Source organism: Octopus bimaculoides, chromosome Z, assembly GCF_046866305.1.
Source record: "Octopus bimaculoides isolate indiv1 chromosome Z, ASM4686630v1, whole genome shotgun sequence".
NCBI lineage: Eukaryota > Metazoa > Mollusca > Cephalopoda > Octopoda > Octopodidae > Octopus > Octopus bimaculoides.
Window position 1 is genome coordinate 29,955,383 of NC_142944.1, and position 15,000 is coordinate 29,970,382.

Consider the following 15,000-nt stretch of genomic DNA (forward strand, 5'->3'; position numbering starts at 1 on the left):
GCTACTCACAATGCACGGACTATCACTTGTATTTACATGATTGTGCTGCGAGGCTGCGTATTTTTATACGGATTTCCGTACTTGTGCCCATCAACATAGGACCAATGAACAGAAATAATACGGAAGTACTTAATCTAAACAAACGACACATAAAAGTGTATTCTCAGCAGGAATAGGTAGAAATAATCAAGATTATACATGACGATGGAATCTTTGCTGCTCTGGGACGTGAATTTAGTGTCAATGAATCTGCCATTTGTTTCATTTGCTAAGTTGGTTCATTTATTACTGATTATGTGTGTTTTTTTTTTTGGAACAACCTCCCCACCCTTGATAAACGAGGATAGATGAATTTTTGGAAAGTTAGTTGGCCAGACAGAAGTTGCTTCTTTAGTTCGCTGCTGCTCCTTGGGGGAAGTTGTACATATGCTGGCAACTATACACTCTAGAGAGGTTTCCCTCTTATCTACTCAAGACACATAGGAGTGGATGAGTTCAGAACTGCAAGCTAGCAAAACAAATCGAGATAGCAAAACAGCCTATAATGAAAAGCAGTTATAGCTAGAAGTAACAGCTCGATCTTCCTCAAGACATACGCTATCATTTTCAAGAAAGAGACAACACACTGAATCATGAGGCGATGCATAATCCTAAGATGGTGCGGTCACAGTTTGAATACCTTCGGAAATACGTTTGCTCGGTCAATGTTGACTTGGGGTTGAACAAAAATAACTACGACAACACTACAGAAATAACACTTTGCCCCTAAAAAGATTTGTGGGTATGGCTGGAACACCTTTTGTCGTAGCTCTGCTTTGAACAAGGCTAACATAAGGCTATGCAACTACAACAACAACCACAAGGAAATAATACATTAGTTAATGTAGTCCAAGATACATCTAAAATGATGAGATAGTCACGTTTGGAATGCCTTTTGATCATATGTTTACTTGAACAGGATTGATTTGGAGTTAACACCATCCAACAACAGCAGTAGCAATGAAATAGTTTTAATTATACACTGTTTCTATTGCTTATAGCAATAAGCTGTATGCAATCTTTACCTATAGAGTTTATTGATAACTAATTGAACTGAGCCAGCAAGAACTGAGTGTCTTGGCCTCGGGCTCAATACCAATGATAAGAAACGAGCCATTGATCTGAGTATCAAAACAGTGTCTTAGATGTACGATCTCATTCTGCTTCTAGATCTTGTAGAACGAGTGTCTTGACAAACGTAAGATTTCGGAGTTGTACATGTTTGACAAGTAAATTGATTTAAGACCGTGTGTTGAAATTAAAATAATTACATTGTCAGAGGGTCATTTTCACCATTTAAGAACACACAAAAACAGTTATATAAACTCTATGATTAGTTCTTAATAGTACTGTGTATTAAGGAGCGTCAAAAAGATAACACTGCTGCCATCTTAGTCACTGACCCAGTTGTAAAAAATGATGCAGATGGAATATGCTGTCAATATTGTAATAAATTTCGGAAGAGTAGTGAGAAAAAATAATAAGATAGTTAAGTTCAGTACATGGTATGCTAACAATTAAGTTCAAGTAAGGCAATGTTCGTAGTGGGCACCAATAATAGAGAATAACTAATAGATTTAAGAGTATCCTCCGAGAAGCAAATCTTAGTGTTAAAGTCGTGGGAAAATGAATACATTCATCAAGTCTATTATCTGTACATCTTATCTCTTCCATAAGTATATCTGTAGAATGAATTATAAAACACAGCTATCATTTAAAACTGGGGAATATATTTATACACTTACATTGTGTCTTTGTTTTTTATCCACCTTTATTACCAAAGCGTTTAGATCAGCTTAGTTATAATCTTTTATAAAACTACTGGTTGATATTATAAACATACTATGTAGAAGTGCAACGAAACTTCTTGACACAGTACATAATATTATTTAAAAGTACACACAAACATGAACTGTAACGACTCGCAAATCTATTGTCTATAACATTACTAAGAACTCTTCCTTCATGCTGAAAGTCGTCCTTCCCACAACTGTTGGTGCAAATACGCCATTACTTTATAATTTCAATCATATATTAGCAGAACCTTGTTTTTCAATAAGTATTACTGCACAATATAGTTAGGTAAGTGGAATATTATCGTGCAGTTTAACTTTGTATACCGTATAATTTCTTCTGCAATGAATGCGGCGAGCTGTCAGAACCGGAACCATTTGCTTGTTGGACAAAATGCCTACCAACCAGCTTTTCTTCCGGTTCTATACACTCTTCAACTCCGCCGAGGTCAACTTTGTCATTCATCCTTTCGACATCGGTAAAATAAGTACGAGTCGAGGGCTAGGGCCGATGTAATCGACTCACCCCCTCCCCACAAAATTGCTGGCATTCTGCCAAAATTTAGAAGAATTTCTGTGTTGGTGCACAAACGTGAGTGCGTACGCGTAATGTGCATGTTTATATATGTACGTTCGTTAAGTGAATATGTATGTACGTTCGTCAGTAGAATGAATTTATTACTTTTTATACCAATCACAGTGAATTGTGGTTGAAAAATTATAAGGATATTCAAAGTTATGAAGCCATTTTAAAATATAAAATATCTCGATGATATAAATAAAAAAAAATGATACGATTGTACGATTGACGAATTCAGCTGATTACCAGTGGCTTAGTTGTCTTACTCCATAACAATGAATTGTGGGTGCTAATGACACTGCTAATAAAATGTGTATATGTTTAATTTCAAAGAAAACCATGTGGTGTAATTATTGGCGTGTTTTTCTCGCGTGGTAAATGATGCGTGTTTTAGTTCCCGTTAGGAAATTCCCCGTTATCTTTTTCACGCTTAATAATTGCTTATAAATAAACATGTACTTTTTTATATGCATGATATTCATGTATTTCATCTTTTTTATAATTTTATAGTCTGCTTCACAACCACCATCAAGTCAATATTTTAATGAAACATTTTATTAAAACCAATCAATAAAAATAGCGGAATCTATTACGTTATATTAAGTGCTCCTAAATAACGAACAACATCGTACAATTTAACTTTAATAAAGTCATTTGTTTTGTTAATTAATTATCTTGTTTTATAGAACTTCTGTTCTTTAATTTCTACATGACCAATATTAAATAAAAGTCTCGGAAAACATAGTTGTAAAATTTCTGTCTCATATGACATTGAGGAGATGTTTCTGTATCACAGTGAAGATGGTTGTCATCTTGAATGACTCATAAGAAGACTTCTTGCGTTACCTTCTATCTCTAGTTTTCACGCCATCATGTCTTGTAAAAAGTCTTGCAACACATTGATGCATTGTGCTGTCAGATAAATTCGTTCGGTTATTTATTTATTTATTTATTTTTGTGCACTTATTTTACTCATTATTTTTCATCGAAAATGTTCATTTCATTTTTCTACTTGACACTCCATATGTCTGAAAAGAGGTAAAATTCATTCATTATTCGCAAACGGTAAACAAAAGAACAGAAATACAAAAAAAAAACATATTCTTTCCAATGTTAAATATATTTTAAGTATTAATTGAAAATAACATTGGAAAGAATTCTTTTTTTTGTTATTTTTTAAAATCTCATTGTCAGCAGGGAAGGCAGTGTCCATGAGATGCTGTAGGATCTATAAGATTGGGGAGAGAGAGCAAGGTATCCTCAAACTAGAAGCTCGATCTAAATGTATGCAATAGAAGGAACACTGTCAAAAGCATTGAAGTACATATAATGTAGTTAAACCAGGGTGACAGAATAAGTCTAAAAGTCAAGTAGTCCATAGCCGGATTTGACCTAAGGACGCAAAGAACTGGCACAAATATCGCAAGGCATCTATTCAGACGTCTTTACATTTCCGCCTTGGACTAATGCTTTTTTTTTTTGTCGATCTTGAAAGGATGGAGGGCAAAGTTGACCTCATCGTGATTTGAACTCAAAGCGCAGTAGAATCGATCTTCGGATTGTCTGACATTGGAGAGCTGTTTTGTATCACCTTCAAATGAAAAATTGTCATTCTGAGTAGATTTTAATGAGGTGGTTTGTATCTTACATAACATTATGGCAAACAATTATAAACATATTGTTGTAAGAGTCCATGTATCATGTGGCATTGTTAAAATAGTTATATATCTCAAGTGACTTTACACATTATAACTTCTTTAAATGAGTCATTCACTGAAGGAATTCTACTATTTCCAAGTGTAGGTTGTCCAAGTGGCAGCATCTATGAAAATATTTAATTAAACATATTGTGATATTTTAAACTGAAAGGATTACTATGGAAGCTAAAGTTTTTCTTGTGTACAAACATTAACTGTTACTGTGACACTACTACCATTACACAGAACACAATATAGTTCCAAATTTTGGTGCAAGGCCGGCAATTTTAAGTCAATCTCGAAAGCAAAGTTGTCATCGTTGCAAAGCAAAGTTGACATTGGCAAGATTTGAACTCAGAACGTAGAGCCGAAAGAAATGCTGGGAAGCATTTCGTCCGAAGCGCGAGCGATTCTACCAGCTCGCCACTTTAGAATACAATCTAGTAATCTCACTGCTTTATGTTAATTCATATTAACTGTTAAAATAACTTCGTAAAGACCCTCCATGTACATGGTTTTTATACAAACTTAAAATAATAGATGCAAGCTGCTGACATAAGGATAAAAATAAAATGTTTTAAATCATTTTAGCTAACCTTGTACAGTGTATGTGTGTGTGTGAAAGAGAGAATGTGTGTGACTTTGTGTATGTATGCGTGAGAGAGTATGTGTATGTATGTGGGTCAGTATGTGTGTATTAGTGTGTGAATGTTTGTATGAACGTGTGTGTGTGTGTGTGTGTGTATGTGTGTGTGTGTGTGTGTGTGTGTGTGTGTGTGTGTGTGTGTGTGTGTGTGTGTAGATTACTTATAAGGATAGAATTTAATGGATGGGGAAACGCTGCAGGAAATATAGAAATAGTTACATTAGGAAGTATGAAGCGCACGCGCGTTCATGTATGTGTGTGTGCGTGTGGGTATAAAAATGTGTATATTTGAATTTACTCGCATGTAAGCAAATACATCTTTACACGCGCGCGCACACACACACGCACATAAACACACAAACACACACACACAAACGCATAACTACATCTTCACAACAACAGTATTCTTGTTACATTGTTTATGTATAAAATAAATGGTGGAGGTAAAAAGAAAAAGAGGAAAAAAAAAGGTCTGTTCACATGTTACTACTTGGTTAATATATTATTTGGGTTATAGGGGCAGCGAGCTGGCAGAATTGCTCCCGCGCCGGACAAAAATGTCTAGCAGCATTTCTCCCGGCTAATTACGTTTTTCTAAGTTCAAATGTTGTCGAGGTCGACTTTACCTTGTATTCTTTCTGGGTCGATAAGATAAGTACCCGTTCAGTACTAGCCCTCTCCCTAAAACTTTCAGGCCTTGTGCATATTGTAGAAAGAATTATCATTATTATTATTATTATTATTATTATGCTTTCTGGGTCAGACATTCTTTCAAACTATCTTAAACCACGCACCCACCCTTAAAACACCCACACCTAACCACTCACCATCACATCATCTTCTTTCTGCCCCAGCAACATCTGACAACCCTTATTCTTAGCTACTTCTACTTTTTGTTCTTTTACCTTTTCTGTTCCAATTTCTTTGTATTCTTGCGTTCTTCATGTTGGTGTTCCTCTTCTTGTTGGTCTTCGTTTTCTTTTGTTTTTCGTTCTTTTTCCTCTTTGTTCTTCATATTCTCATTCTTCGTCTTTCTACCTCCGTTTTCTTCTTTTCTTCCTCCTGTCTTCTCCGTTATGTCTCCCTGTCTATCAGCTGTTCCTCCTATCTGTCCTTCATCTTCAGTCAGCTTGTTTTTTTTATTTTTTGTTGTTTTGTTTTTAGCTTTGGTCTTTATTTATATTTGATTCTGTTTGTTTTTTGCTCGCTCTTGTTCAATTTACATGTTATTGTTCTTGTTCTTATTCTTTAAACACCACCTCTTCCCATTACCTGTCCCAATCAACATCCCCTCCGCCTACGTATCATCCTCTCCCCTTTAACTCTCCTTATCTCTTCCCCTCTCCATCACTATATATATATATATATATTATATACATGCATACACACACACATATATATACATAGTGATTGTTATTATTGTTATTGTTATATTTCTTACATTGTTTCTGTAATTGACTTAGACTATTATTTTGACTGACTTTCTCAGTTCCTGACAACTCCTCTCTCTCCTCCTCCTCCCCCTCCTCTGTACACACACGCACGTGCGCATACTCATACACTCATGCATATGTGGCATATGTATATGTATGTGTGTAGGTATGATAGTGATAAGTGATGAAAAAGCAACAAACATTTATTTACTCATGAAAGAACTCAATACACGACCTAAAGTGAAATGTGTTATAAAAGAGTGGAGTTGGATGTGGCTTCAAGTTTGGTAGAGTTGATTATGTGCAGGCAGTTGATTCGTGACCTGCACTGTCATTACCCGGTGCTTCGTTAGTACTAACTCTATTGCTGCTGCTACTACTACTACTACTTCCACCACCACCACCACCACCACTACTACTACTACAACTAATAATAATGATAATAGTAGTAGTAGTAGTAGTAGTAGTAGTAGTAGTAGTAGTAGTAGTAGTAGTAGTAGTAGTAGTAGTAGTTGCCATAGATTGATCGCAGAGCAATTTAATATATTGACCAATGGAGAAAAAGAAATTGTGGGCTGGTTGACAAAAGGACGAACGGTGTTGTGCCTGAAGGATGCATCAAAGGGAAATGCTGCTGAGAATTACAGACTAATTTCCTGCTTCCCACTAATGTGGAAGCTACTGTCAGGAGGAATTGCAGAAGAACTGTATGAACTTCTTGATGTGAACAACGTATTACCGACGGAACAAAAAGGCTGTAAAAGGAGATGTAGAGGTACCAAAGATCAATAACTGATAGGCAATATGGTAATGCAAAATGGTAAGCGAAGAAGAACAAATCTGGGAATGGCCTGGATTGACTATCGCAAAGCATATGATATGATTCCGCATTCGTGGATGATCAAGTGTTTAGATCTGTTTGGAATTGCGTGGAATGTAACGTGTTTCCTGAAGAGAAGTATGGTGGGATGGAAAACTGAACTGACATATATTACGGAAAAAGCTTGGGCACCCTGTGTATCAGAAGGGAGATTTTCCAGGGTGAAACTTATCTCCGTTGTTTTTTGTTCTCTGCATGATACCAATGAGCTTTGTACTCAGGAAAATGAACCTAGGGTACGAACTAAAGAAAAAATTCCAAACAATCAACCATCTCCTCTTCATGAATTATTTGAAACTGTATGGCAGGGATGAGACACAAGTGAGTTCCTTGGTGAACATGGTCCACTGTTTTAGTACTGACATTAGAATGAAGTGCGGAATAATCTACCGAAAAAGAGGCAAGGTACAGTCCCTAGCAGGGATAGAATTACCGAATAGAGACTTAATTAAGCAAATTGAAACGGAAGGCTACAAATACCTTGGTGTACTTGAATTCAACGAGATAATGGAGAAGAAAATGAAGGAGCAACTGAGGATGGAATATTTCCGAAGACTAAAGTCGGTGTTGCACTCAAAATTGACGGAATAAAATCTAAGCAGTTAATACGTGGGTGATAGCATCATTTCGGTATGGATCGGGAATTATAAAATCGCAAAAGAGAGAAGTGAAGAAAATGGATACCAAGTGTTGACAGTACACGGAGCCTTCCACTCTAAGAGTGACACCGATAGTCTGTACTTGTCCAGAAGAAAAGGTGGGAGAGATTTGATCAGTTACCAGAGCCGTATCGAACCACAGAAAAACAGCTTAGGGTGGTATATAAAAAATGCCGTGGAACCACTGTTGAAACACACGAAATCGTGTAATGAAAGAAAAAATTTAAACAAGAAATGAACAAGAAAAAAGATAAAGCATGGAAGGAAAAAGAAATGTATTGTCAGTTTGCAAGAGATGTGAACGTCAAGACTGATACAGAGGACCGGTGGCTATGGATGAGGAGGAGTGACCTGAAGATAGAGACAAAAGCACTCATATGCGCAGCTCAAGAACAAGCGTTACGGACCAACTATGTGAAGTGCAGAATAGACAACACTGCCGACAGCGACAAATGCAGAATGTGTTGAGACGAGTGAAACGGTATGGCACATCGTTAGCGAATTCCCGAAAGTGGCACGACGCGAATACAAAGAGACCATGACAATGTGGCAAGAATGATCTATTGGAAGCTCTGTGGAAATCACGGCCTACAAAGAACAAGGACGTGGTATGAGAAAACCCCAGAAGGTGTCACTGAGAATGAGGAGTGAAAAATCTTGTGGGATGCAATGATCCAGTGCGATCACCCGACCAGACATCGGAAACCGGACATTACTGTGGTGAATAAAAAAGAACATTAGACTCTCACATTAAGTTGACAACATACCATCACTTTATTGTGTTGCTACTGTATAAGTCTCTCTGAGAGATTTAGAAATGTATTATTTCTATTTTTAAAAAAGAACATGCATAATAATCGACATAGCATGATCCGGTGACAACAGGATTAATGTGAAAGAAGAAAAAATAAACAACTATGACGATTTGAAGCAGGAAATACGAAGGTTGTGACCAATGAAGAGAGTAGACACGATACCAATAGTAATTGGTGCACTTTGAAGTATCAGCACTCAGCTACCAACATGGCTGAAAAAGATTGGTGCAAGTGTGAAGGTAGAACACCTGCAAGAATTCTTCGCAGGGTTCTAGAGGCATGACCAGTAAACAAGTGTCACCTTAGTCTGCTGACTGTGGACGGCTGACACTTTCCATCATACCCAGCAAAATAAGCTGAGTTTTCATCTCATAGTAATAATAATAGCAAAGTTCTCAAATTTTGGCAAAAGATTAGCAATTTCGGGGAGTTGGGTGTTAATCAATTATATTGATCCTAACGTTCGAGCCCGAAAAGGTGCAAGGCAAAGTCGACTTCAGCGGAATTTAAACTGAGAACGTAAAAACAGACGAAATGATGATGATGTGCTTTCCTTTTATTTGCCTCCAGACGACGGTTGAGGGGAACAATACAAAGAAAGACAAAAAATTTGGGGATTTACATAGAATAGAATGATTAAAAAATATGCAGAAAATATATACAGTATACAACATAAACGAAGGAAAAGAAGTACCATCAATAAAAAGAAAAAAGCAGGTGATAGTGATGTGATCCTCCTGATACAGGAAGACCTTTGTGGATCATCGAGGAACCCTATTATCCAAGATCTCCCTGAATACAAATGGCAAGTGTCCCCTCCTATTCCTGTTCTCCGACTCACAGATCTATACTTGGAGTAGTGTCATACACTCTTACCATTTTTTACCCTTTCACCCACCTTTCAATAAATTCAGTCGAGGACAGTATTTGCCTCTCCACCCTCGTTTTCATTTCAGTTGAAATTCGAAAAAGCAGATGAGGGCTCTACGAATGTTCTATCCTAACGCCTTGTAACCTCGTCCACCAGACAACCTCTTTCGCTATCAGACAAAGGAAACCTGCCTTGCTTGCCCAGTTAAAGGAGGGCAGCAGGCAAGCATCACAGCCGATGAACAGATCCGTCCCACACGTGACATAACTCCATAAGTCAGCAATGCCCGGACACTGATCGAGTGCGTACATAGCGATTTCGTCTCTCTGGGGGAATCTCGGACAATCTCATCTCACTGCACATCCGTGATTGTAGAGTTTATCTCGAAATAGCAGCGCCAGTCAGTAGCGCTGCCAGGCCAAGGATTTCTGAAAATTATTCATGGTAGTTACTCCTGAACAGACTAGTCAGCTTGTTTTCGTTACTGACAAGAATCTCTCCGAGAACGTCGTTCCATTCTATAGATTGCTAAACATCCAACGATTCTTTTGTTCCGACTGGTAGAGTATGATGAGCATCTGACGGCATTCCAGGTGCCAGGCGTCCAATCTCACTTTCTTTCACTCAAAAATGCAACCATGTGAAGAAGATAAGCTGCAGAAAGACATACTTCACGAACGGAACCCACATGGGTTTTCCTACAAGGAAGCACATATCAGCGCATCAGGAGCTACGGCATGTCTATCTGCAACGCAGAGGTTGCTAGTAGAAGACTGACCGCCTGATCTTTGGAACGCGTTCTTTCCACAAGAACTAAATAACAGGCACTCCAACTTGATCAAGCAGTAACCGGGACAAGGCACCGCGATCAGACTATAAATGACAACGGAAGTGATGTAGGTATTCGCCATGTATGCCCGCTCTTTTAGGGATAGCTTTCTCTATGCCCATTTTTGGATAAGACTGACTACCCTGTTCATCACAACGATCCAGTTCTTATCCACCTGGAGGTTGAGACCGAACCAGACCCCGAGCGGTTTAACTGGTCCGTCAATCCAGAGTCCAACAACACCATCTGACGGCATGGACGTGCCTCTTCAGGTGCCCAGCTGCAAGGTTGCCATTGCATTGATCAGCGCTAATACTGGTTCCGGCAATCGAGTCGCATTCCTTTATATTGGTGTCGACCGTCTCTTCGACAACCCCTATCTCATTTGATAAAGGCACAAGGCCTGAAATTTTGTATATATATTTTTGAGGCGCTAGTCGATTACATCCACCCCACGGTTCGACTGGTACTTATTTTATCGACACCAAAAGGATGAAGAGTAAAGTTGACCTCAGATGGATCTGCACTCCGAGCATAAAGAGTCGGAAGAAATACAACTAAGCATTTTGTCCTATGTGCTAATGATTCTACCAGCATGATGAAATTTTGAAGAGAAGGATTAGTCGGGACCAATAACCACAATACTTGACTGATAATTTATTTTATCAACCCTGGAAGAATGACAGGCAAAGCTAACCTTGGCGTATTTGTACTTAGTATGTAAAGAGCCGAAACTACATTTAAAGTTCTAACCACATTTAAAATGAAGACCCTGGAAACAGATTGGCGGATGTTATTGTCAGAAATATGATGCAAATAAATCACAAAACGCAGTTTTCGGTGACATAACAGTGCTAAATACAATTATCAAAAAATGCTATTACTATTTGAATCAAATTCTGTGTTTGTGTCCACTCCATCCCCTACTCCCAATGCTCCCACTGATCACTTCGCCTATTCCATCTTCTATAGAACATTAATCCTCTATAATTCTCGTCCATCCCTCTTCGTACTCCAACTAGGTGACATGAGCACGATACCTCCCGCCTGACTATTACAGAAAAATTTTTCTTATTTGTTTAAGCAATTCTTCTTTGCTTTTATTGTTACTAGTTTGAATTTTTGGACTACGACCGGATTAGAGTACCGACTTGAAGTCTTTGGGTCATCAAATCGAACCCTAATAATTAGTTTTCTATTGAACTCTTTTTGCTAAGGTGCAACTTGACGGAGACACAAACAAACCATCACCGGTTGTCAGACGATGAAAGACAAGCATAAAGATGCACAAACATACACAAACGAGTGTATGTGTGTTTGTGTATGATGGGCTTCCGCGAAGTTCTCATTTAAATAATTTACCCACAAGGCATTGCTGGCTCAGATCTTTAGCATTAAACCTATTGCCCAAGGTGAGACGGAACCTGAAACCAAGTGGTAGCGAAACGAACTTGTTAACAGTTCAAGACTTACTCGAACATATTCTAGCAATTCTAGAGAAAATAAAATACCAATAAAATATAGGTATGTTGGTTCTAGTTCTACCATTGTCAAAGAAATATGTCCGACAAAGTCAAGAATTTTTTTTTGTTTTTATCTAACATTTCAAAAGAAAACAACTAGAAAATCAACAATTGCTCAAACTTGTTCTAGCAATTCCTGAGAATTTTTCAAAATCTGACGATGTCAAAAGCTTGTCAAACTTGTTCTAGCAATAACAGACTGAAAAAATCACACACACCCGCACATTATCAAGAATTATTTCGCACATGTTCTAGTAATTCCAGAAAAAAGAAAATAAACCAACAAAGTGAGCATTAAGTTTATTTCAAGTAAGACGTTGTTTAGAGCCACGAAAGTAAATACTGGGAAGCAATTAACCCCGTTTACAGAAGCAGAATAAATTATCTTGCCGTCAGGAAGTAGAGAAAGTCTAATTTTTCTGACCGAAGCCTTTGTCGGAGAGAGATGTCTTTGCTATTTTATGTTTAGTATATACTGACACAGACCATAACTAATTTCCTTAGATTCTTCTGTTTATATGCATTAACTTATTCTTGTGTTCTCCTGTTTTGAATTGTGTGTGTGTGTGTGTGTGTGTGTGTGTGTGTGTGTGTGCGTGTGTGTGTGTGTGTGTGTGCGTGCGTGCGTGCGTGCGTGTGTGCGTGCGTGCGTGCGTGCGTGCGTGTGTGTGTGTGTGTGTGCGTGCGTGCGTGCGTGTGTTTTCTTAATTCTAGATTAGTTTTTAAATATGATTTCTTTCATTAGCACAAGGCCACGATTTCATCGGCTAAAGATATGTGTTATCGATTGAATGAATTCAATTCAAATTTCTTACGCCTGAGATCATAAGATTACCGTTCAATCTTGCACTGAATATTACAATCATCTTTGGACTGGTCCTTCTCCTGGAAGTCTCCAACAAAAATAATTTTAATTGTATTAAGATGTGTGTGTGTGTGAGAGAGAGAGAGAGGGAGAGAGGGGGGGAGAGAGAGAAGAGAGAGAGAGGAAGTTTATGTATTTCTATACGAGTATTTGCGTGCAGAAGCCTGTTTTATTCATACCTATGCAAGAGAACGACAGACAGACAGACAGACAGACAGACAGACAGACAGATAGATAGATAGATAGATAGATAGATAGATAGATAGATAGATAGATAGATAGATAGATAGATAGATATACAGACAGACAGGCAGGCAGACAGACAGACAGACAGACAGACAGACAGACAGACAGACAGACAGACAGACAGATAGATAGATAGATAGATAGATAGATAGATAGATAGATAGATAGATAGATAGATAGATGGATAGATACTTACTTTCATATATATATATGATGCATGTACGTAGGTGTATGTGTGCATACACGCGCAGGAGAGAGAGAGGGGGAGTGTGTGTGTGTGTGTACACATACATATACCACGTGTCTTCTGTCTTCATGTCATGTTTTGTTGGTGACTTAACCGACTCCAGCTGTTAAGTCAAGCTGCAATGACACCATATTGAGTAAATGAGGATAAAAAAACAAAACTAGTCACACGTCATGTTGTTGCGTTACACAAAACATGCTGTTTTATTGGCGCGGGTGAGCCTTTGTGGAGGAAGATGTGCATTTCTGATTCTGTCTGCATGCGTCCATGCCTCACAGTTTTCTCTCTCTCACTCTCTCTCTCCTCTCTCTCTCTCTCTCTCTCATTCTGTTTCAGTGTGGTATATATATGTATGTATATATATATATACGAATACATATATATATATATATATATATACTTTATTTAAAAGCAGCAGAAATATAACAAAAAAACCGTTACTCTGAGTTTCACGTTCCCGTTCATCGGACAGTTTTGTTTGTCCGATGAACGGGAACGTGAAACTCAGAGTAACGGTTTTTTTGTTATATTTCTGCTGCTTTTAAATAAAGCATATTACTCTACCTCTGGTATTTGAGTACTCTTTTTTCCACTTTGTTGCACATTTCATGTGCTTACTCCGGTATATATATATATATATATATATATATATATATATATATATATATATATATATATATATATATATATATATATATATATACATACATATATACATAATACATATACATATATATATACATACACATATATATACACATATATATATATTTATACGTATCTGATATGTATTTATATAGATAGGGTGATAAATTGAATATTAATTCAATTTAAAACCAAGTGGCCTAGCATATGAAAATAATTTGAAAATTCCCACCTAGTGGTCATCCCTTATACACGTGTAATATTTATATGTGTATATACAGATATGTACATATATCTACATATCTATACATATCTATATATGTATGTATATATGTATATATATATAAAGTGTAGTATATTGCCACTTAAGTGTGGCTGACCCCTAGGGGTGGATGTTACTGTTGCTTTTAGCCCCAGGAGGACATCTCCTCCAGCTGGCTTATCGACACACGACTGTGTCCTGTTTGCCAAGGGAGTTATCCCTCTCACCACGACCAGCAGCACGAACGTATCCGGATTTCAGGGTTATTTCCCTTCGTCGGCGTTCGACAGCTGATGACCTTGGTGAGAGAGTAAAACCTGGCAAATCTTATATCTTCTTTTCCAGTGACATTCTTCACTGATATTGAAAAGGTGAAAACAAGCAATGTTAATTCTCTAAATGAAGTATTAACAGTAACTGCACGATAAAGTGTAGTATATTGCCACTTAAGTGTGGCTGACCCCTAGGGGTGGATGTTACTGTTGCTTTTAGCCCCAGGAGGACATCTCCTCCAGCTGGCTTATCGACACACGACTGTGTCCTGTTTGCCAAGGGAGTTATCCCTCTCACCACGACCAGCAGCACGAACGTATCCGGATTTCAGGGTTATTTCCCTTCGTCGGCGTTCGACAGCTGATGACCTTGGTGAGAGAGTAAAACCTGGCAAATCTTATATCTTCTTTTCCAGTGACATTCTTCACTGATATTGAAAAGGTGAAAACAAGCAATGTTAATTCTCTAAATGAAGTATTAACAGTAACTGCACGATAAAGTGTAGTATATTGCCACTTAAGTGTGGCTGACCCCTAGGGGTGGATGTTACTGTTGCTTTTAGCCCCAGGAGGACATCTCCTCCAGCTGGCTTATCGACACACGACTGTGTCCTGTTTGCCAAGGGAGTTATCCCTCTCACCACGACCAGCAGCACGAACGTATCCGGATTTCAGGGTTATTTCCCTTCGTCGGCGTT

At 37.9% G+C, this 15,000-nt stretch overlaps 1 protein-coding gene across 1 annotated transcript in view; it reads left to right on the top strand.

The window, feature by feature from the left end:
* The window catches only part of LOC106879488 (proton channel OtopLc), a 149,418-nt gene that overhangs the window by 103,613 nt on the left and 30,805 nt on the right, over nt 1-15,000 (top strand). The gene's annotated exons all lie outside the window — the stretch shown is intronic.